Source organism: Microtus pennsylvanicus, chromosome 1, assembly GCF_037038515.1.
Source record: "Microtus pennsylvanicus isolate mMicPen1 chromosome 1, mMicPen1.hap1, whole genome shotgun sequence".
Lineage (NCBI taxonomy): Eukaryota > Metazoa > Chordata > Mammalia > Rodentia > Cricetidae > Microtus > Microtus pennsylvanicus.
In genome coordinates, this window is record NC_134579.1 from 20746553 (window position 1) to 20770052 (window position 23500).

Sequence of the window (23500 nt, forward strand, 5' to 3'; positions counted from 1 at the left end):
AGCAGGTTTTAATATAGAAGCATAAAGAGCAAATAATTAAGTTACAAGGTTAACTATTATGATAAAATTAAAATACAGAAGATTATATCTTTAAAATGTATTATTTTAGAGAGACCTGTTCTCATAACATTGGTTTTAAAGCCATATATTTATTTTATAGAAAAAATGAAAATTATTTATTCAATGTTAGCAACTCATAAGTGTTATGCAAAATTAATTAGATTCACATGTGGTTAATTTATTCTTAGTGAATTTAAAATATAGTGTTATCACAATAAATCTATACTGAGAAAATATTTTAAAGTACTTTTTATAACAGTTATACTACTGTATTAATATTAGTATTTTTATTTTTAATTGTACATGGCATAAATCATAAAATTTGAGCAATCATGAGACATTTTAATTGTAACAAATATCCTAGAGGAATAGCCTATACATGAATAACATCATCTAAAAAAGGTAAATTATGGAAATGCCACATCTTAAATTTTATATCTTAATCCAAACTATGCCATGAACATATTTTGTAATAAATTTATAAACCATGAAAAGAATCATTCTATCATTCTGCAGTAAGTATCTGGGGAAAAAAGGGCTATTTCTTTCTGAGCCACCTTGATCTTGTGCAAGGGTATTGTGTCCTTTTCTAACTACAAGGAAGATAATACAAAAGATTGTTCTGCACCATTCCAATATGTCACATGATAAAGCAGTTCGCAATGCCTGATAGAATCATATCACAGTGGCACAAAAGTCAAACAACAGGAGTTTTTCTTGATACACACATGGGATTCAAGAAATTAAATATGTGAAATATGTATGGCTTAAACTTAATTATATTTTAAGAATGTAGAGATAGATGATGGTGTTCCATGCCTTTAATTCCAGCACTTTGAAGGCAGAGGCAGGCTGATATATGTGAATTAGAGGTCAGTCTGATCTACTGAGCCAGTTGTGGGATAGCCAGGGAGACACAGTAAAAGTATGTCTAAAAAGATAAAATCAAAAACATGCAAACAAAGAAATTAAGAAATAGAAAGAAACCTGATAGAAGGAAGCAATCAAGCACTTATACCAGATTTTATTTAGAAATTGTAATCATGAATGAAAATATGAAAACTATGAAGGTAATTGAAGAAAGTCAAACTGGAATTTATACAGCACTTTACAAAAAAGCAACCATTAAAATGTAAAGGAAAAAAATACAAAATATATATTTCCTTTTGTATTTTGTTTGCATAATATATTTTTTTCTGAAGATCAAGGTAAAGAAGCAATAAAGAGATGATGTGAAAATTTGGAGAATATATATATGCAGATGACAAACATTATATCATAAAAATAATTAAAATGCCAGAAGAAATGTACAAAATTACTGGTCATCAGAGAAATACAAATCAAAACTGCCATAATATATTATCTCTCCATAAAAGCATGATTACACAGATTAAAAACTATTCATATTGCTAAAGACATAGATAAAAAGAATCACCTGCATAATAATGAACAAAATGCATACCTGTGTAACCTTTATGGACAAAGGGTAAAATTGTCCCTCAAAAATATGTTTAAAAATAACCACCAAATACTTAGTAATCCTGATTATTTTTTTGTGGAATAATTATTTTGTACACTGTGAAGATTTGTCACTCGGATTTGTTTAATAAAATAGTTGATTGGTCATTAGCTAGACAGGAAGTACACTCAAGACAATCAAACTAAGGATGCTGGGATGAAGAAGGGATTAGTCAGGAGAGGACTCAGCCAATACAGGGAGAAGCAAGATGAGTATGCTGTACTAAGAGAAGGTAATAAGTCATTTTTTCAGAGCATAGATAAGATATATGGGTTAATTTAAATGCAAAAGTTAACTAGTAACATGTCCGAGGTATTGGTCAAGGATTTATTATTAGTAAAAGACTCAACATGTTTATCTGGCAGCTGTTGGTAGGACAGAAACTTCCTTCTACACTAGTATATGTGAAAAGGAAATTAAATCGATATGGCGCACCAAACATTTGTACTCCCTTATTTATTGCAGTACTTCCCACAAGAGCTACTAAATGCAAGCAATATTCATGTCTATTATCTGAGAAATGCATAAAGAAAGTGTCATTACATATGTGCAATATAAAATTTTGGTTATAAGTATGTATCAAATGCAGATATTTATCGCAGTGTGGATGGGATTTGTTATCATTATATTATATGTGTGTGTGTATGTTTGTGTGTGCCCTTGTGTGTGTTTGGGGTCTATTACAGTAATAATTAAGAAAGAGAATTTAGAGAGTTGTTGCCTAGGTGGAAATGACATCGATAAAATATTAATTTATAAAATCTTTAAAATGAATATAAAAAATAACAGAGGCATTAATCTCATAGAAGTCAAAAGCATAATGTTCATGGGCTAATGTTGAACATTACACAAAGTGGATATTTATTACAAAATTAAACCATTCTTAATTGTGTGTTAAATTTTCACTTTTATAAAAACTTTAAATTTAAAATAAAGCAAAAAGATTAAATTAGATATGTTTTAAAAGCATCAAAGTATCTCTGCTGGTTTTCTATTTCTCACTTTATACTTATCTATGGAAATCTCAGAGGACATTGGTAACTCACTGTGATAACTGATCCATCAGTTTACTGTGACCCACTGGGTCTAGATTTTTAAAAGTCATAAGACAAAAATAAAATATGATGAATTCTAATTTGTTAGTGGATTCTGCAAATTATTTTATGAGTTATTATTGCATTGATTAAATATGATGCCTTCTATGACTATTCCAGTAGAAAGAAGGAACTCAGCATCAGTATACATCCGTTGCCTTGTTTACTGGGTATAGAAGAAATGCATCCAATTGCTTCAAGTTCCTAAAGCCTCTTTTCTACCATGGTGAACTGTGTGTTCAAACTGTGAGCCAGAAGAAGACTTTGCTCTTTCAAATTTTTTTGTTTTTCTTTTTCGAGACAGGGTTTCTCTGTAGCTTTGGAGCCTGTCCCGGAACTCCCTTGGTAGACCAGGCTGGCCTCGAACTCACAGAGATCCGCCTGCCTCTGCCTCCAGAGTGCTGGGATTATAGGCGTGCGCCACCACCGCCCGGCTTTTTTTTCTTTTCTTATTTATTTATTTATTTATTTATTTATTTATTTATTTATTTATTTATTTATTAAGGATTTCTGCCTCCTCCCCTCAACCGCCTCCCATTTCCCTCCCCCTCCCCCGATCAAGTCACCCTCCCTCATCTGCTCGAAAAGCAATCAGGGTTCCCTGACCTGTGGGAAGCCCAAGGACCGCCCACCTCTATCCAGGTCTCCTAAGGTGAGCATCCAAACTGCCTGGGCTCCCCCAAAGCCAGTACGTGCAGTAGGATCAAAAACCCACTGCGATTGTTCCTGAGTTCTCAGTATTCCTCATTGTCCTCTATGTTCAGCTAGTCCAATTTTTTGTAATACTATTTTAATACAGGAAATGGGAAATAATCTAAGACTGTTGCCAAATATGATATACAGTCCATTATGAATCTGATATCTCTAAGTTGGTACTTCCAGGTAAAAAAATATTTTACCTTTTAATATCATGAGCTTAATAAAACTTCAAGAGTTTTACCTTGGTGTTAATCCTTTTGGGGAGCCCTAAGGCACTGGCAAAAAATATGTGATGTCTCATTGGGTAGAAGAATGGTCAGAGTAAGTTGTTTGGTAAAAACACCTTATTTATCTATGCACTTCAGTGCTTCACCATTTAAAATAAATATATTCATGCAGTTACTCTTTAAGTTACTAAAGAATACATGGAGTATATTTATTACCAAATTCCTTTAGTTTTTTTAAATGGAAAATGTATTCAAATAAATTACTTTGGTAAGTTGTGTGTGTGTTTGTCTGTGTCATGAATATCTCTGCCTATGTATATAAATGTCTTCAATATGTGATACCTATCCAGAAAAGCGACCATTTCTTGTAAATTTTCCAATTTTGTAGAGTACAGCTTTTTGAAGTATGACCTAACAATTCTTGTGATTTCTTCAGTGTCTGTTGTTATGTTACCCCTTTCCTTTCTGATTTTGTTAATTTTGATATTCTCTATCTTCCCTTTGATTAGTTTGGTTAAGGGTTTGTCTATCTTCTTGATTTTCTTGAAGAACAAACTCTTTTTTTTCATTGATTCTTTGTATTGTTCTCTTTGTTTTTATTTTACTGATTTCAGTCAACAATTGGATTACTTCATGGTACTTACTTGTCCTGGGTGAGTTTGCTTCTTTTTGTTCTAGAGCTTTCAGCTGTGCTGTGAAGGCACTAGTGTGAGATTTCTTTACATTTTTTTTAGGTAGGCACTCAGTAATATAAAACTTTTTTATGACTGCTTTCATAGTTTCCCATAAGTTTTGGTATGTTGTACTTTCATTTTTATTGTATTCTAGGAAACATTTAATTTCTTTTCTTATTTCTTCCTTTACCCAGAAATGATTCAGTTGAGCATTGCTTCATTTCTATGAATTAGAAGGTTTATTGCAATTTGTGCTGTTGTTAAATTCTAACTTTAAGCCATGTGATGCGATAAGATACAGAAGGTTATACCTTTTTTTTAATCTGTTGAGGTTTGTTTTGTTACTTAGTAGTTGTCAATTTGAAAAAAGATTGCCTGAGGTGCTGAGAAGAAGGTATATTCTTTAGACCTATAAACACCAAGGAAATAGAACATGTAATCAAAAGTCTCCCAACCATAAAAAAGCCAGAGCTACATGGTTTCAGTGCATATTCTACCAGAATTACAAAGTAGAACTAACACTAATAATCCTTAGACCAATCTCTCTCATGAACACTGACACAAAAATAATCAATAAAATCCTGGAAAACAGAATCAAAGAACACATCAAAAAAATCATGCACCCTGATCAAGTATGTTTCATTCCACAAATTCAGAGATGTTTCAGCATATGAAAATCTATAATGCAATCAACAATATAAATAAACTGAAAGGAAAAAAAACACATGATCATCACATTAGATACTGAAAAAGCCTTTGACAAAAATCCAACACTGCTTCATGATATGATAACAAACTATTTAAAATGATTTATTTTGGTATAAAATTATTCCAAATTTTGTGGTTTTAGAAAATCCTCTGAAATCACCAAGTCTCATGGAGCTGTGTTACCTCTGATCTCCTCTGCTCACCTAATGACTGTAAACTTTCATTGTTGAATAGTGTCTGGCTATAATCATCTGAATAAGTCTTAGCTAGTCAAGGTGGCTATAGCATAGAGCTTTTTGGTAGTCTGGGTTTCTTTGTCTCTTTTAATATGACATCTGATGTCCCACATCACTTCCATGCCTCGCCTTACCTTTGCCATAGTTGGCTAGATATAGGACAAATGCAGGCTCTATTGGTACCTGGTTTCCAAGAAAAATGAGATGTTGAGAATCAAGTTTAGCTACATTTAGAATGGTCAGAGTCCCTTTATTTTTTTATTATAGGGAAGACTGTTGTGGAATATTGCTTTAACTGGACAAAGATATGCTGCATTTATTTATGCTGCAAATATTACCTTAATTGTATAAAGGTATATCATGTTTGTTGATGCTATATTTGTTTAATGATGAAAGGATATGTGATTAATTATAGAAAGATGTGTTGTATTTGTTTCACCTTGCCTCCTTAAGGCACTTGACTGGTCTAATAAAGGGCTGAATATCAATAGCTAGGCAGAGAAATAATAAGTAGACTGGCAGGCAGAAATAATAAGTAGGAGGAGAAGTATAGGCTTAGGAGAGAAGAAGAAGGGAGAAGAGAATGATGAAAAAGAGGAGTACATGCCCGGGGCGAGAAGCCTGGCAGTTGCCAGTCAGATACAACAAGCAGTGGAAATAAAATATATAGAAGGAAGAAAGGTAAAAAAACCTAGAGGCAAACAGATTAAGTTAAAAGAGATAGCCAGAAATGAGCCTAAGTTATGCCAATCATTCATAACTTAATAGTAAGTCTCTGTATCATGATGTAGGAGCTGGTTGATGACCAAAAAGAAAAAGTCTGATACAATAGTCAGTAAAACTTCCTATGTCCATGAAAGCAGTTAAATGCAACTTTTGTTTAAATTAAACTGCTTTAATATCACATAGCTGAGAATTGGACGAGATACAGAATTTTGTTATGTCCCACTTTGTAAAGTCTACCCTATATTCATTCACTGTTTTCCTTCTTTCTTCTCTTCATTTGGATTCTACACTACTAAAAGTTACTACTTTAGGCCTTGAAGGTATCAACTCAAAACAACCCCAGCTAATGAAGTCCAGCAAATAATAGCTTTTGTATCTATCAACATATGTCTCATCTTCACTAAGATCTAGTCTGTGAAAAGGTGCATTCCATCAGTGCTTAAAAACTTCATTTGTTGTGCATGATGTCATTGTGCTCCTTCTTAGCACCTCATATTGCCACACAATAGTGATTTATATAACCTGACTTCCTGCTTTCTACTCTTCAATTATCTGTCCTTGTTAAAGGGCTAATTTATGTTGCATATTAAAACAACAATATATCCAAAGACAAAAAAAACTTGACACAGTTCGTTGCTTTGAGACAACTATAAAGATTTTTCACTTATATTGATTTAATAAAATTCTGATTGGGCAGTAGCTGGTAGGAAGTATAGGTGGAAAGACTTGAATAGAATTCTGGGAATTGGAAAGGCTGTCTGCAGTTGTCACCCAAACACAGAGGACACAAGATAAGAATGCCTCAGTGGTACCATGCCACATGGCTAACACAGACAAGAATATGGGATAATGTAAGATGTAAGAGTTAATTATTAAAAAGCCTGAGCTAAAAGGCACCAGTTTATAATTAATGTAGCCCTCTGATTGTTTTTTTCGGGGGAAGGAACTGAATAGCTGCTGGACCAGGCAGGACAGGAACCTCTGTCAACAGTTTGTTATACTTACTTGGTACACACAAAGATGTAATTCTACATACTTCCTTTGTTTTGTCCTACTATTTAAGAAGATATCTTTATTCCATACCTACATACCTCAGTCCTCTTTGAAAGGAGCTTGTGCCAGGTTCAGAAATAAGGTGCTAGGCATTCGATTTGAAAAATGCTGTTAGCTTTTATCACTCTAGAACTCGCAGCTGCCTTTGATCCACTAGTCTGATTAGTGCAGTTTAAAATAAACAGAAATATTACTGCTCTATCTCAGAACAAGCACAAAGATCTTAGAGAAACAATTCTTTATGAATGTACTTAAATTTACCCTTAGACTCAGGGAAGAATCAGCAGAGAGAATTGATGACCTTTTCCCCTGATTTAAAGGCCTCAGCTGAAGCTCATTGTGTGCGGTCCCCTTATTCTTTGAGATGAATTTCATTCTATAAAGTTCTCGTCCATCAGCAGATCTTGCAGGCCATTGACCTGCACATCACATACTCTGCAGTCACAGTTTAGGTTAAGTTTTTCCCATAGTGTACAGAGTGAATGAAAACATCAGAATACACCAACATAATTATTTTTAAAATGTTAATGAATTTTCTTTCTTAATAAATAATATAGCTTAACTCATGTATATGATGTATTAAAGGCTTAATAAATCAAATATCATATATATTTATGTCTTGAAAGGTAAAAAGCTAAAATACAAAGAACATGATTTGTTTTTTTAAGGGATGTTTAAATTTTAACTGTGCAGCCAGATGTCTCATGCTTGTCATCCCAGCGCCTAGGAGGCTGAAGAAGGATTTCTGTGAATTCAAGGCATAAGAAAAATTGTAACTATAAAAGATAATCTATGAGACTTTTCCAATTGCTAACTACATTTATAGAATGAAAATCTTCAAAGTACATAAAATTATTTTTTTTATAGAATTAAACAAAATCTATCTGCTAAGCTAACTCATTCTGATCTTAACTTTAACTTAAACTGTGACAGCAATTTTACTGAATGGAAGTAAAAACCAACAATGAACTTTTCTAAACCTGTACTCTAAATTACATTGTTATAGATTCTCTTATAAAATATGAAAAAACTGGAGGAGAGAAAATAGGAGAAAGAAGCTCCTAAAGACAAAGAGAAATGTCTCAATTAGCTGCATATTTGGAAATACTTCAGGCAAATGAAGAATTTTTAAGGTATGCCACTTTGACCTGAATACTAACATTTGACTCATTATTAATTATTTATAAATAGGCAACATATTTCTTCATTCATCACATTTCTAAAACATCAGATTTATGAAAATTCTATGAAGGATATATGAAAAACTAAAAAAATAAAATCTAAATCGAATTAAAGATAAAGCATACCCAACTCTATCGTTGACTTACCAAGAGTTAGTATGAAATTGTTCACATTGTGAATAAGAACCCCGACAGTGGGAGGGGACTTCCCCCAACCGTTCCTGAGGGAACTACCTTGGGAATGATTAGAACTACTTTAATTGACCAGGAAGGATCCAATTCTTACATACTTATATTGCTATACTGAAAATCAGCCCTTCACAACATGAAATAAATATTTTAATCTAGCAACTTAAAAACATTTTCTAAACAAAATTGTTAATTTAATTATAATTATTTACTTAAATACCTATCTGGCTACCGAACACATACACATGACTCTTGTTTACCCTCACAAAATAACTTACTGAGAATGTTACCTATATTCTTTGTTTCTGTGACAAAATGTTTGACAGAAGCAAGTTAATTAAAGTATTGTATATTCTACCTCACATGTTGTGGTCCAGTCCATTTTGGCAGCCAGCACTGAGACAACTTGTTACATATCACCTTCCTGCAAGAAACAGAGACAGATAATGTTAGCGTTCAGCTTGCATTCTCCTTTTTATTCAGGCCAGGATCCCACTCCACTGAGTAGTGCCACTCCCATTAAGGAATGGACTTCCAATGTCAGTTAACCTATTCTAGAGACTCATGAACAAACATGACCAGAAGTTCATTTCCTCGGTGATTGCAAGAGTTTGTTAAGTTGGAGACTGACATTAACAATTGTGTTTAGCTCACTTACTTCCCTTTGTTTTGGTTTCCATTCTTAAGTATCTTCCCATTTTTAGATCATTTAAAATAAATTTATGGAATCTCCTGGCTTTGAAGGTGTACTGTTTTGAGAAATAATGTTGAAAATGTGCATCCTTTTGATTCCACATGGCATGTATGTTTATATTTTTCTCTAGTTCCATTCCCAGACAAGATAAACAGATAAACTTACTACAATTTTATGAGGCACATATTGCACTATTGGTGAGTCCCCAGCTCTTCATTTTATCTTCAAAATTTTCAGTCCTAATTAATTTAAAATATATTTTTTTTATTACTCAGTTTTCACATGAATCAAAAGTGACTTCACTTTTATCTAACTTCTCTTTATTCTATTACATTTGTGAGTGAAGATTTCCCTTCATTTATATCAAAGCCAATCTCTTCATTTGTGTTCTCATTTCAATATATTTCTATCTCTGGAGGTTTTGTTCCATTATTTTCTAATTTTACCATGCTTCTCAAATCCCTTATCCTTGGAATTTGCTTCAGCTAAAAAGATTGCTTATGATTTTCTAGCCTTCAAAACATGTTTCTCTTGCTACAAATCTAATATAAATCCTTCTCCTTTTCATTGTAACTGACATAAAATTTTCCTGACTGTCTTTAAATCTCTGATCTCATTACATCAAAGAACTCATATCACAAGTCCTCAGCAACTTCTAGAAGAGGCTAACTTTTCCTAGTTGATATATTTTTAAAATACAGATCAAAGATACAGAATTATGGTCACTATAGCATTCATATGAATTTGTATGTATTTAGACTTTCTAAGAGTCTAAGTTGGGAAACTTGGGAGAGAGCTACTACAATTAAAATCCATTAATTAATTCTTATTACACTTTTGATTTGGAAGCCATACTCTCTTGGTCCCATTGGTTAACGATGGTCTTTAACACATGCCATGACTTGAATTTGGAGAAAACAAAATTAAAACACAGCTCCACTTTGAGCAACTCACAACTGCCTGTAATTCCAGCTCCGGGAGCTACAACAGTCTCTTTTGACTTTTGCTGGGTATTATATTCATGTGGATATTCACACATGAACACAGGCATACATGTATTTAAAATTAAACAAATTTTTAATAAAAACTAGCCAATAGTTCAGTATTTAAACAATAAGTGTTAGATATAAGGGAATATATACATATATAGAGTCATGAGTGAGAGAAGTTCTGAGGGATTGTATATTCTTTAACATGAACAGCCATGTCAATGGCCAGGGAATCATTCTTATAAATAATTGCCAAAAACTTCCCCCAGGTCAGTATTAGAAAGGCAAAGCTGAATGATGGACTAGTATACAAAAACTTGCTACTGCAACTTTCTTGTTCCAAATTATTGCAACCTGAGATGGCCTGCCTGCTGATATCTCCCACCAAGATTAGCTGCCTCCTCCCATGTGCTGTATATAAAAACCACAAGGAGATTCTTTGTTGTGGTGGTTAGGTTAGTGTGTCTGTATCAAATTGTCATAACCCATTTCACTTTTTTTTTCTGTCTGCATGTCTGTTTTTTCATTTCTGCACAAGCCCAGGCAGCTTTTCACACCTAAATATTTCTGATTGAGTTAGGTAGGGCTCTAAGAGATCCTCGGACTCCCTAGGCAGAACCACTTCTTGATGGGCCCAGTGTAGATAACAATTTTTATGAATTAATAATTCCAATAGTTGTGTCAATTCTAGAGATAGTAGACTTCACCCTGTTCTTTGGCTCTTCCATACTTCCTTTCCTTCTTCTACAATGTTCTAGAGTCTTAGGCAGGGTGGTATAAAAATCTTTTTTTGTGGTTATTATACCTGCATAGTCCATGTAAAAGGGAAAATAAGAGGAATAATACTGAGGATGATAAGGGTCAAGTGGAGAAGGAGGTGGAAGGGTTGAGTAATTATGGTGCCTGAAGGAAGGAGAGACTCACCTTCATAAAGGGAGAATAATGAATCTTTCTAGAAACATGACATTTTGGAGCCCTTAAATAGCGGACAATGAGGACTACTGAGAACTCAAGAACAATGGCAATGGGTTTTTGATCCTACTGCACGTACTGGCTTTGTGGGAGCCTAGGCAGTTTGGATGCTCACCTTACTAGACCTGGATGGAGGTGGGTGGTCCTTCGACTTCCCACAGGGCAGGGAACCCTGACTGCTCTTTGGGCTGACGGGGAACTTGATTGCGGGAGGGGGAGGGAAATGGGAGGCGGTGGCGGGGAAGAGACAGAAATATTTAATAAATAAATAAATGAATATATAAATAAATAAATAGAAAGTATTGAAAAAGACAGAATGTAGTTACTTCTCATTATTGGATGTTGCTGCTTTTAGGAATGGTGAATGTTTAAGCAGAGCTCTTAGTCTCAGATATGTTTGAAGCCAGCCTTCACTATATAATGAGGTCTAGGCTGGACTGGGCTATAAAGTGATAGGGTATCTTAAAAGTCCAGCAAGAACACTAAAACAAAAAACAAAACACAAAAAACTCAGCCCCATTGCCTTCACTTGTTTTATCTGATATAAAACTTTGACCCTTTGTTACTTTTGCATTTGAAATGATAAATTGTCCCCGGGCGATGGTGGCGCACTCCTTTAACCCCAGCACTCGGGAGGCAGAGGCAGGCGGATCTCTGTGAGTTCGAGACCAGCCTGGTCTACAGCGCTAGTTCCAGGACAGGCTCCAAAGCCACAGAGAAACCCTGTCTCAAAAAACCAAAAAAAATAAAAAAAAAATAAAAAAAAAATAACTTGTGGACATGGGTTAGTTTTATGAAACATTTTTCAAACTCCACTGAAGTTTCAGAGATTAAGCCTACACTGGAATATTTTCCTTCCTGTATCAGATAACCAGAGATTCGAAACTTTCTCATGTGGTTCCCTCTGTGTGTCATTGTGAGTTATCAGTCTGATGGTTTTATGCTAATCTTTTAGAGAAAAAAAAAAAGACTTCAGGCTTTTATGTTCATATGAGGGGAAAAATACTTAAATTTTTAATTATTCCCAATGTACATAATTCTCCTCTTGAATGTATTGAAAGTTTTAAGGTCTTTACCAATAATGTAAATATTAATGTTAACACAGGGACATCAATTTTGAGTCATAATATTTATGCAACTTTTGCCAAGACCAATTGCTTTTGTAAAAATATTTATTAATATGAATGAAATGGCCTTCATTTAATTTTTCAAAGGTAAAGCTGATTTTGAGATTATGTAATTCAATTTATTTTTCAGTTTGGTGGTGAAATTATAAAAAAATATTTTTTTAAAGAAAGGGAACTGCTACATTTTGATAAATAGGTGATAAATGCTAATAATTGGCTTCATCTTCTTAGACAAATAATATATTCTCATTGGAAAGAAATTAGAAAAGTTTGGGTCATTCTCTCTCTTGAAGGTCATCATACATTTTCAACTACAGAATCATTTTTTTTTTTCATGAAAGGATTTCTCTATGTCAACCTGGCTGTCCTCCATCTCACTCTGTAGACCAGGCCAGCCTCAAACACAGATTTTCTCTTGGCATTGCATTCCTAGTGCTGGGATTACAGATGCGCCCCTCCCTCTACTGCTTGGTGTACTCCAACACTGTCCTGAGTGCACCACCACTGCCCCCAACACCTTGTGCTTGAACACTGCCAGGTGTGTGCCAACACTGCTTGGCTACAGAACAAATTTGTAGACTTATAAGATTCAGATATTCAAATATCAGTGTCCTTTCACATGCATCCTTTCCACAGATCACAGAATCCATGTTTCATTACACAGCAGGATGCAGGTTGTCATTGGTTCTGATTATTGTTACCCCTGTGTCTACATGCTTGCCATAGGGGACACAGGCTGTTATTCTGGGGTATTATCAAGTCGCAGAATGTTTTCCACAAAAATTATATTGTAACCATTTAAAATTTGAAACTTAGACAATTACATCCATTGTTTTAGTTAATTTAAGCTGTTTTGTTTATTTCTTTACTATATAGCAAGCATGATGACAAACTGCAATCTAGTTTGAGGGACATTTGACATTCTATGAGAAGCTTTTCAAAGATTATAGGATAAAAGAAAATAAAGGATAAAAATAGAAAGAATAAAAAACGAGTACATTGCTTTAATTTTGTTTATAATGTAGTAAGCTATGAAAACAGTCTAGCATTGATTAACTGATCTAGACTAATATATTCATTTGCAAATAACACTAAAAATCTCCTAGAAATATTGATCCCTCAACTATTTTTTTGCAAATAATGCAGTACATTCTAAACTTATATACAAATTATCAGTGTCAATAAATATTTAGTTGATAGATAATATGAAACAAATTTAAACATTTGACATAAAAATCCTGCATAACATTGCAACTATTCAACAAAGAAAATGTATGATATGGCAGATATGCTGTGCACCAAGTACAGGGAATAGTTGAGACCAATTGAAATTTACAGAAGGTAGCAGGTAGACTGTATTTAAAGTCATAATAGCAAAGACTTGAAGGTAATGAAGATACAAACAGGACGGTATCTTGGAAAATTCTACTTCATAGAAAGGGAGCCGTACTAAACATTTGTTAAACTGTGTGAGAGAACTAGCCACTCCGAAGTTATAACTGATCCTGAGAGGATGAAAAAGTCAGACAACAAGAGATTATGAGTAAGGTAGACAGCAATAATTAAGCAAGGACAGAAAAGTCTTTGGGTCATCTCAAGTAGTTACATTTGTTGCAGGTCCATTTGGGAAACACAGTATGCTCTAAAGCTATTATATCAAGTGATTACCTGGCAAGAGAATAGTAAGACAATATGGTGGAGGGAAGTGGAAACACAAAATCTTCCCGACAGTGATTCCATCTTTGTCAAAGAGACCAGAAAAAAAGGTGTACATTCCATGAAAGATTCTGGCTATGTACCCAAGAAAACAGGTACTTCTACTAACATTATAATACAAGTAAATGTCACTACAACTCTAGAGATGTCTTGGGTATTTGCCTAGATTCCAGGAATAAATAATAAGATTTATAAAGCAATTAAATAACCGGTACTGTGGTTTCCAGGCACAAGCGACTTGAGGGATGAAAGGTGGATCTGTGGGTACAAGACAAATGTGGGTTTTCACAGATGTGATCTAATTATATAAAGCTTATGAAGGATAAGTGTGAGGAAAACTCGTCAATTTTCATTTACTTATATGAGGATGTTGTCCTTAAAGTCTTATACACATCTCCTTTCTGCCAACCAAGAAGCCAGATGTGTTTTTAGCATTTAGAATTTTAGAGGTACTTTAGAGAGAATTATGCCACACATCTACTATGGATTACATAACACCCTTAGAGGGGGTCTGCAATCAAGCTCAGCTTTATGTGCAAAGAAAATCATATGAATATTCACACCAAGTAAGGAGACAAACTATAAATATCCTCAAATATATTCATTTACTAACTGAATACAGAACAGACAAATTTGACTGCCCATTAAGACATGAAGAAATTTTGTTTTCAGAAGTTTGGGGATTTTAAAATCACAGAAAAATGATGAGACACCTGTATTTGCTCACATATTTTAGCTTAGATATTTCAAATATATAGTATTTTAACCCAAAAATATTGAATAAAGATTTCAAATTGATATGAGTTCACAAATTAATCCTGAAATTTAAGCATTGTCATGACATTTCATAAAATAGTGTAAACTTGAATTATCTAAACACAAGTTTAAATTTTTTAGAATATAAATATAATTATTAGGAGGATACTAGTAATTAGCTTTTCAGTCACACAATGAGGTCCACTATATATGATAACATAAGTCTTCAAGTTTTCCTGGATTAAATTTTTAGTTTTGGAATGAGAACATGAAATGCTGACTACCCTTATTCTACACTAGAATAAAAAATTTTAAATAAAACTTAATAACATGCATGACATGCTGAAAGACTACCTTGAAGTTCACAGAATGAAGTGTTTTTTGCAGTTAAGAAATGAACAGCAAGGCCATGCGTGGGGACAAACATCCATAATCCCAGGAATTGGTAAGGGAATTTTGAACATGGAAAGATTGAGCTGGTGCCTGCATAGAAACTTCAATGTTTCTTGGAACAGGAAAGGTACTCCTCAAGCTACCAAGAAGAAACATAAACACCAATGCCACCATAAAACCTTTGATCTGCTATTTGTACTATCTGAAAAATATGATATAGTAGCAAAAATAGTGTACTGATGGCATAACACTTGTGGGAGTAACCAACCAGTGTCTGATTTGTCTTAATATCAATGCCATTAGGCAGAACACATTCAACACTGTTGGAGTGACCAAAAACCAAAGACTGAATAGCCCAGAGAGCTAGGGTAACCCGTATACTAATGGTCTAAAGAAAAAAAATAACAAAGTGACTACTAAAAATATCCTGCTGTACTCAGGGACTGGTGCCTTATTCAGCCATCATCAGAGAGGCTTTCTCCTGTAGTATATGGGAGCAAATGCAGAGATTCATAGCCAGGCATTCTGCAGAAAGACCTTGACACACACAGCTCTACCTGAGATGTCCCCATAAAATCCCTGATTCAGAGCTAAGGAAAACTGGGGAAGAGGAGGTTGAGGCAGTTGGGGAGAAAAGGGAATGGAGGGTACCAGGAGAATAAAAAACCTCTAAAAAACTAAGCAAAGCTCATTTGAAATCACAGAGACTGAGGCAGCGATCACATTCACTTCACTGGTCTGAATGTTTATATGATAGATTACATTTATCTATTTATATATATTGAGCTAATACTGAATCTCAGGGTCATGATAAATGATCTTTTGATATGTCTCTGGAATTAGTTTGCAAGTAATCTATTGAGAAGATTTGTGCCATTTTCACATGAGAATCAGAGAAATGGGCATGTAATTTTATTTCTTTATGTGTTTGGGTATCAGGGTAACTGTGGCCTCATAATACAAATTTTTCAATTAAAATTTTATTTTGGGCTTTAACATACTACACATATTTATTTTTCTTCTGATTATTTTTTCTTTGTGTCATAACTAATTTTGTTTGCATTAATAGTGGACACAGAAAAGCTTCTCAGAGAATATCAAGACTAGTTTTATGAGTTCTGCTAAGTTCATTTTGTATTCTAGATGCTATATATCTCCTATTAAAAGGGACTTATAAACAGCTGATACACTTTCTTCTTGGATGATCCTAAAAAGCTCATCCAATTTAATGGATGGAACAGTTCTTTACAAGTTGTGTTGTAAAAATATTCGTTAACATTGATGTAGCATGTTACTTAACTAGCAAAACTCTGTCTGTAGAAGCAAATTAAGATTTATAAGCTCATACAATGCAATAGAAGAATCCCCAACTTCTGTGAAATCCAATAGCAGGGCTGGGTCACATCAACATTTCAAAAAGGAGATTGATTATAATAAGTTTCTCAGTAATTATTTGTTGTTTAAATATGAGAGGATTTATTTTTTTAATCTAAAAGTGACATTTGAAAAAAATATAACTAATTTCCATAAATTACTTGTCTACTATTAAATGGAAATTATTTTATGTAACTTAATTGTCACATAGCATTTTACCTCAAATGATTTCAGGGTATGATATTTAAATTGGGCCATATGGGATTTATATTTGTAAAATGTTCTTGTGGAATTCTGAAATTTCTATATAATTCTTCCATCTAAAATATAGCATTATAACAAACATCCACAACTGAACTTTGTGCAGGGAGTGAGAGACTTTGAAATATTCAGGCATAAATGGGCTGTTGTCATCAAGCCCTTCCACTTAGGGCTCAGAGAACTATGAGGAAGAGGAGGCAGACAGCTTCTATGAGTCAGTGAGGATGGAAGACACCAAGGAAATAAAGCCTTCTAGACGTAAGAGGGTTGAAGCACATATAAACTCACAGATACTGTGGCAGCATAAAGAGGATCTCCACAAAGCCAGTACATGCAGTAGGATCAAAACTCAGTGCCATTGTCCTTGGATTCTCAGCAGCCCTCATTGTCCACCATATTCAGAGAGTCCAGTTTTATCCCATGCTTTTTCAGTCACAGTCCAGCTGGCCTTGGTGAGCTCCCAATAGATCAGCCCCACCTTCTCAGTGGATGGGTGCACCCCTCGTGGTCTTGACTTCCTTGCTCATGTTCTCCCTCCTTCTGTTCCTCATTTGGACCTTGGGAGCTCAGTCCCTAGCCTGTTTGGATGCTCACCTTCCTAGACCTGGATGGAGGAAGGAGGACCTTGGACTGCCCACAGGGCAGGTCACCCTGACTGGTCTTTGGACTGGAGAGGGAGGGGGAGGGGAGTGGGGTGTGGGGAGTGGAGGAAGAATTCCTATCCTCAACCAAGACTCAACCAAGAAGCTATTTTCAATTGAAAACGTCAGGCAAGGTAAAGCTTATTTTCTGCAAGGGAATCTCACTGTGTAGACAAACCCTATTTAAGGGCAGGCCACAGTGTAACAGTAAATGACAAACACAAAATGAACAACTATTGACCTATAATAATTAATGACTGTATAACTTAAAGAGTAAAACTTCATGTAAGAATATTAAATAATCTGTAAACAAATGTGCAACAAATGAGGTCAATGATCTCAAAATGTAAAAAATTTATAAATATCTTGATCAGAGGTAGAAGTAATATAAAATGCAATATGAAAATGTACCTTAAAAGTTGTATTAATATACAAAATGCCCTAAAACTGAGGTAGAAACATTCATATATACAATCTGAAAAAATAACTTTGTATATATGTACAAATAATGTAAGCAAAAGTAACAAATATAATTTGAACTTCTATCAATATACAAACTATACAAATGATATTATCGATAAATAATAGCTCACAAGTATTCACTCTATTACCCACTATTACTATCTCCCCTTTTTTTGAACAAACATAGTTTTCTCCCCAACCCTCTTTCTAGTACAAGTAATAATCAACAACCCCTAAACAGTGTTCTCAACCTATGGCTAAACTGTTTTGGGATAGAGAGCATCATCTTCTAGAATTGCTTCTCGCTGTCATGCTTGTGATGTTCTCTTAATGGGATCCTGCAAAGATTATGTGGTGGTTAAGTTCAAAAATTACTATCTAGTATAGTTCAAACAATTTCTGAGCAGTCACTAGGGTTTTTCTTTCAAAGTTCTCATTGAGTCCTGGCCAGAATATGAGAAGGTGCACCATTTCAGCAGCTAGCACCCAAAACAGTCTTATAGTAGCACTGCATATATCACGATATCATCTCAACTAGGTGGAGTGGCTGCTGTGGGACCCCATCTTCTTCCTGGAAACTTCAAAGATTACTGCAGGAAAAGGATCTGTAAAAAAATTTATTGTTCAACATGTAAAACTTAAACATCATTCATATAAACATACATACAATGAAGAATATGATATAAACAATATAGGCATGGGGAAAGCAAAACTTTTCTTAAAGTCTTCCATCTGTCCCATACCATTTCTGATTGTTTTTTGCTTCCTTGCTTTGTTTATTTTGATTTATTATTGCTTGTTTGGTTCTTATCTTTAACTGCTTGATTTTTTAAGAGAAAAAGAAGGCACAAAGTTGGAGGGTGGGTAAGTAGTGAGGATTTGAGAGAGAGGGAAAACTTGATGAGAATATATTGCATTAAAATACTTTATTTTCAATAAAATATATTTTAAATACAGAAACATTATTTCTAGGACATGGTATCAGTTTTATAAATTCACTTTTAATTATTTTTCAGTATTTTTGATGACATACTTATATTTTGCAAAAATCTTTTCTCATGTAGATTGATACCATAATTAAACTTCAGCATATAATCAAATGGACCTATATTCTATCTTGCCTGGAGAAAGGCTATAAACATTTTATTGTAGTGCATTACTGTTTTATTATGAATTAAATGTCTCTTTTATGAAGATTTTCTATTTTACATGAGAACAAGAATTTTTTTACCTCAACTTTTTTTGACAATTTTCCTAATTATGGATAAAACAGAATCAGACTAGTTTAAGAACTAAAACTTATTCTTTATTTCCCCAATGTTGTAGAAATAAGAAAAGAAAAGAAAAAAGGTCTAATCTCCAAAATATATAAAGAACTCAAGAAACTGGACCGTAAAAGGCTAATCAACCCAACTATAAAATGGGGCACTGAGCTGAACAGAGAATTCTCAACAGAAGAAGTTCAAATGGCCAAAAGACACTTAAGGTCATGCTCAACTTCCTTAGCAATCAGGGAAATGCAAATCTTACACTAACTCGTGCTCTCCTCATCTTCTCATTAGCACATCTTGGTCTGTCGTGCTGTGCTCCTAGAAGTTATGTGGACTGATGATATCTTTACATTCAGCCCCAGTCCCTTCACTTCTTCTTGTTCAATGCTAAATGAAGAGCTCATGAGCACAGTTGATGCTCTGTTATCTTCAGTCAGAGATTAATTTTCTTTTAAAAAATGTACATATTCATATTGATTTTGTAATTCTTTTAAGAATTCAATTAAAGCAATTATTGATTCTGTTCAATATTAATTGTTTAGAGAGGGGAACCAGGGAATTAAGTCTTGTGATTTGTCTGTATAAAATTCACATTGTCAGACACATTTAGCTCTATTTATTATTCTTCTAATATTTGACTTTGAATATTCTTTTATGTGCTTTAGTCCCATTCTAACTGGCTTAATAAACATATCTTGGAAGATAGGATGGACTTTAGCATCCTTGAATAGAAGATTGAGGAGAGGAAGAGAATAAAAACAAGAGAAGACAAAGGGTAGGAGAGGTAGAAGAGTATAGGAAGGTGGAAGGTGAATGGAGACTCAAAACATACTCAGTTTGCAAGTATCAGTGTTAATGATTTTAATGATGCTTTCTCTGGACTCTGTGTGTCCATTTCAGTTTCCTGTCTAAGCATGAAAAACAAGCAAAAAATATATAGGATAACTACGTATGGATCCTCATTGCCTTGAATGAAGTGGTAGGCTAGAAAATCAGGTCCCGCCATGCCAAATGTACCTACATATTAAACTAAATTGAATTTTTAAATATAATTTTATCTGACAAAGCAGGATGTTAGATATGGTTTTAGAGATACTAACCCTTCTATTAAGAAAATTAAGTTGAAATATCAAGACCGGCCAAAAATGAATTTACATTTATCCCTGTAAAATGATAAATGACGCATACTATACTAGATAGTCATATAAAAGCTGAAATTGGAAACAGAGTCAAAGAATTCACTATTTATATAACCAAAGAGAGAGGGAGGTTCTGAGTCAGCAGAGAGATCTAGATGTGGATATTAGAAAACCATGGACAGAGTGTTTTGAAAGCCTCTTATCACACGTAGAAGTGTGGTTCTATGCATCCTCAGTTTTAGCAGAGAGAAACTGATTTTGGAAATCAGACTTCCAAAATTGAAAGCGAGTGAGGAAATTGTTTTAAGATGCTTAGTGTCTGTTTATTTCTCTCTTTTATTGTTCTAATTAAGAATTAATATATACCATATTAATATGTAATATAATATCATAGAATATAATATACATAACATATGTAATATATGCATTATGAGTGTATATATATTAAGTACAGAGAATAAAGGCACCCATAATCAATTTTTGCAATGATCACCTTTAGTGATAGAGTAATAGTTAACTTGGTAATGTAAAAGACATGCAAACATAAGCACCTAAATTTGAATTTCAGAACCCACAGAGAGCTGCACATACTTGGATTCTCATAGCGGGGCAACTGGCAACAGCAGGATTCCAGAAATAATTTACCAGCTATTTCATGCTAATCATCAAGATCCTAGTATCAGTGATAGATGTATTCTCAAAAATCTAAGAGGGCAGCACCTCAGCAATGCCATCAGTGCCAAAGCTAACCTTTGAAACACACACACCACTACACATGGAGAATGTAACAGTGATTCATTTAAACAAATTGTTATAGGCCTTTATGACATCATTTTGATTTTTTACACTAAATATGAATTTTCTTTAATATATTGTCTTAATGTGTTTTGCTAAACAAAAGTATAGTAACATAACTTTATGTAAATGACAACAAATCATGGATTTAAAAGTTTAGAATACTTCAGTGTAGTAAATCATCATGCAGCAATTAGAATCTACCACAGTAACAATTCTCTTTTTTTTTTTTTTACTTTCAATGATTTATCTTGTCATTTTTTTCTCCAAGCAGTATGTATCTTAATTTGGACACTTAAGCGTATATGGAAAATAGTTTAAAAACACTGAAATTAAATTAATCAAAGTATAATCATTAGAAAAAAATTAAAAATCTTTCAAAAGTTGATTTGTTTCACATATAAGCATCAATACGTAATAACATTATAGTTCCTTATGGACACTATAATGTTAGCTTATATTTTTAATGATTGAGTGAAGCATTGTTTTAGCTTAGAGGAAGACTACAGTCCTGAGAGTTGCCATAAGTCTCTTTCACATTTAATATTGACAGAAAATTTTTAGTCATCCATCTGAGAATCTGCTCTATTCTTAATTTGTCTCATCAATTGCATAATTAGCTCAACAATTAATGGAACATCTAATCTTTATAGCTATACACATGGGTTTCCTTTGATAATGTTAAAATTGGAATAATTAACATCATGTTATTGGAGATAGAAAAGTAGATGCTCCATATTTTTATTGTAAATGTCTTTTCTCATGTGGAATTCCCCCTCTGTATGCTCTGAATATCTTTTATTACCATTGTGTCAAAGACCAGCTTCAACTAGTATATAATTTACCAGGGTAGGGACTTACTGATTATAAAAATAAGTAAAGAGAACAAAGACACAATAAAAATAATAAAGCAGAAACATAAGATAGTACCTGGAGTGAGTTCCAGAGAATGCTGAAATCTGCCCATGTTTAATTTTCCACATTATTTTATACCCCAATACAACAGTTGGAAAAAGGCAAAAAACTGCTTTAACCTGATGCAAAAGACAACTAAAGGAGTTTCTTGCTTCAATAATTTGAAACATCAAGTCATTAATTCTTTAGAAAAATATTATTCTGTTTCGACAGTGAACCCACACTTGACCAAGTGTCCTGAAAGCAACTGCTCCCTTGTTCAAATTTTCTTTGTTTTTTTTTAATATTTATTTATTTATTATGTATACAAATTCTGTCTGTGTCTATGCCTGCAGGCCAGAAGAGGGCAACAGACCCCATTACAGATGGTTGTGAGCCATCATGTGGTTGCTGGGAATTGAACTCAGGACCTTTGGAAGAGCAGGCAGTGCTCTTAACCTCTGAGCCATCTCTCCAGCCCCTTGTTCAAATTTTCTAATTCAAAAGAATGAGTTGACGTTTGCTCAAATTCTCTGACTTTGGTCAGGGTGGAATAGATCTACCTGTATGAGCCATCTTAATGTCTAAATCAGCAAGCAACCACACCCTAAGTCAGGGTGTAGAGCAACATTTGTTGTTAACAACTTTGAACAACCTCAAACTCTTTGACCATCAACAAAGTAAAAATAGGCACAATTTTGGGGCCTCCGCACCACTGGTTAATAAAGGAGCTGCTATGGCCTATGACAGGATAGAATGTAGCTAGGCAGGAAAACTAAACAGAATGCAGCAAGAAAGAAGGCAGAGTCAGGCAGATACCATGTAACTGTAAAAGGAAAAAGATGCCAGAATATTACCAGTAAGCCACATCCTTGTGGCAATACATAAATAAGTAGAAAAGGGTTAATTTAAGATGTAAGATCTAGCTAGGAATATGCCTGAGCCATTGACCAAAAAGTATGGTAATTAACATAGTTTTTCTGTGATTATTCAGGTCTAGGTGTCTGGGAAATGAAAGCATAGTCTCCATTTAAACTCTTTTTGACCCTTTAGTGAAGTTCCCTAGAGTATCTATACCATTTTTCCTTCTCAGTTTTATCTCTCACTTATTAATCTCAAAAAATGAATATATATCTTTTGTTTTTTTAGAATTCAACCAATTCAACCAGTTCAGACTTTTATTATTTTATTGCATCTGTTCTTGTGTATTTCTTTGTGGATGTACATTTACAGAAGTTGGAGGACAATATGTAATATCATTTTCAAGAAGGTTGTTTAGCTCCATTGAGACAGGGTTTCTCATTGGTATGAATCTCACTAATTAGGTTAGTCTAGTCCCAAGCATACTCCATTCTCCATTTCACTATGGCTGTAATATCAGACACCTGACACTACACCAGGCATTTTTACATGAATTCTGGGATAGGAACTCATGTTCCTGTGCTTGCTAATAAATCCATTACCAACTGACCTATATATTTCTAGCTTCTATTCAGTGTTTTCCATCATTTCCATATTTCCTATTTAATCTATTCTCATACAAGGTGGTCCAAGATCTTTTAGAAAGACAACAGTTTCTGTTCTGATACACTCATATCTCTGGTCATATAATGCAGAACATTGTGGGAAGTACATGAGGGGGAAGAAGGT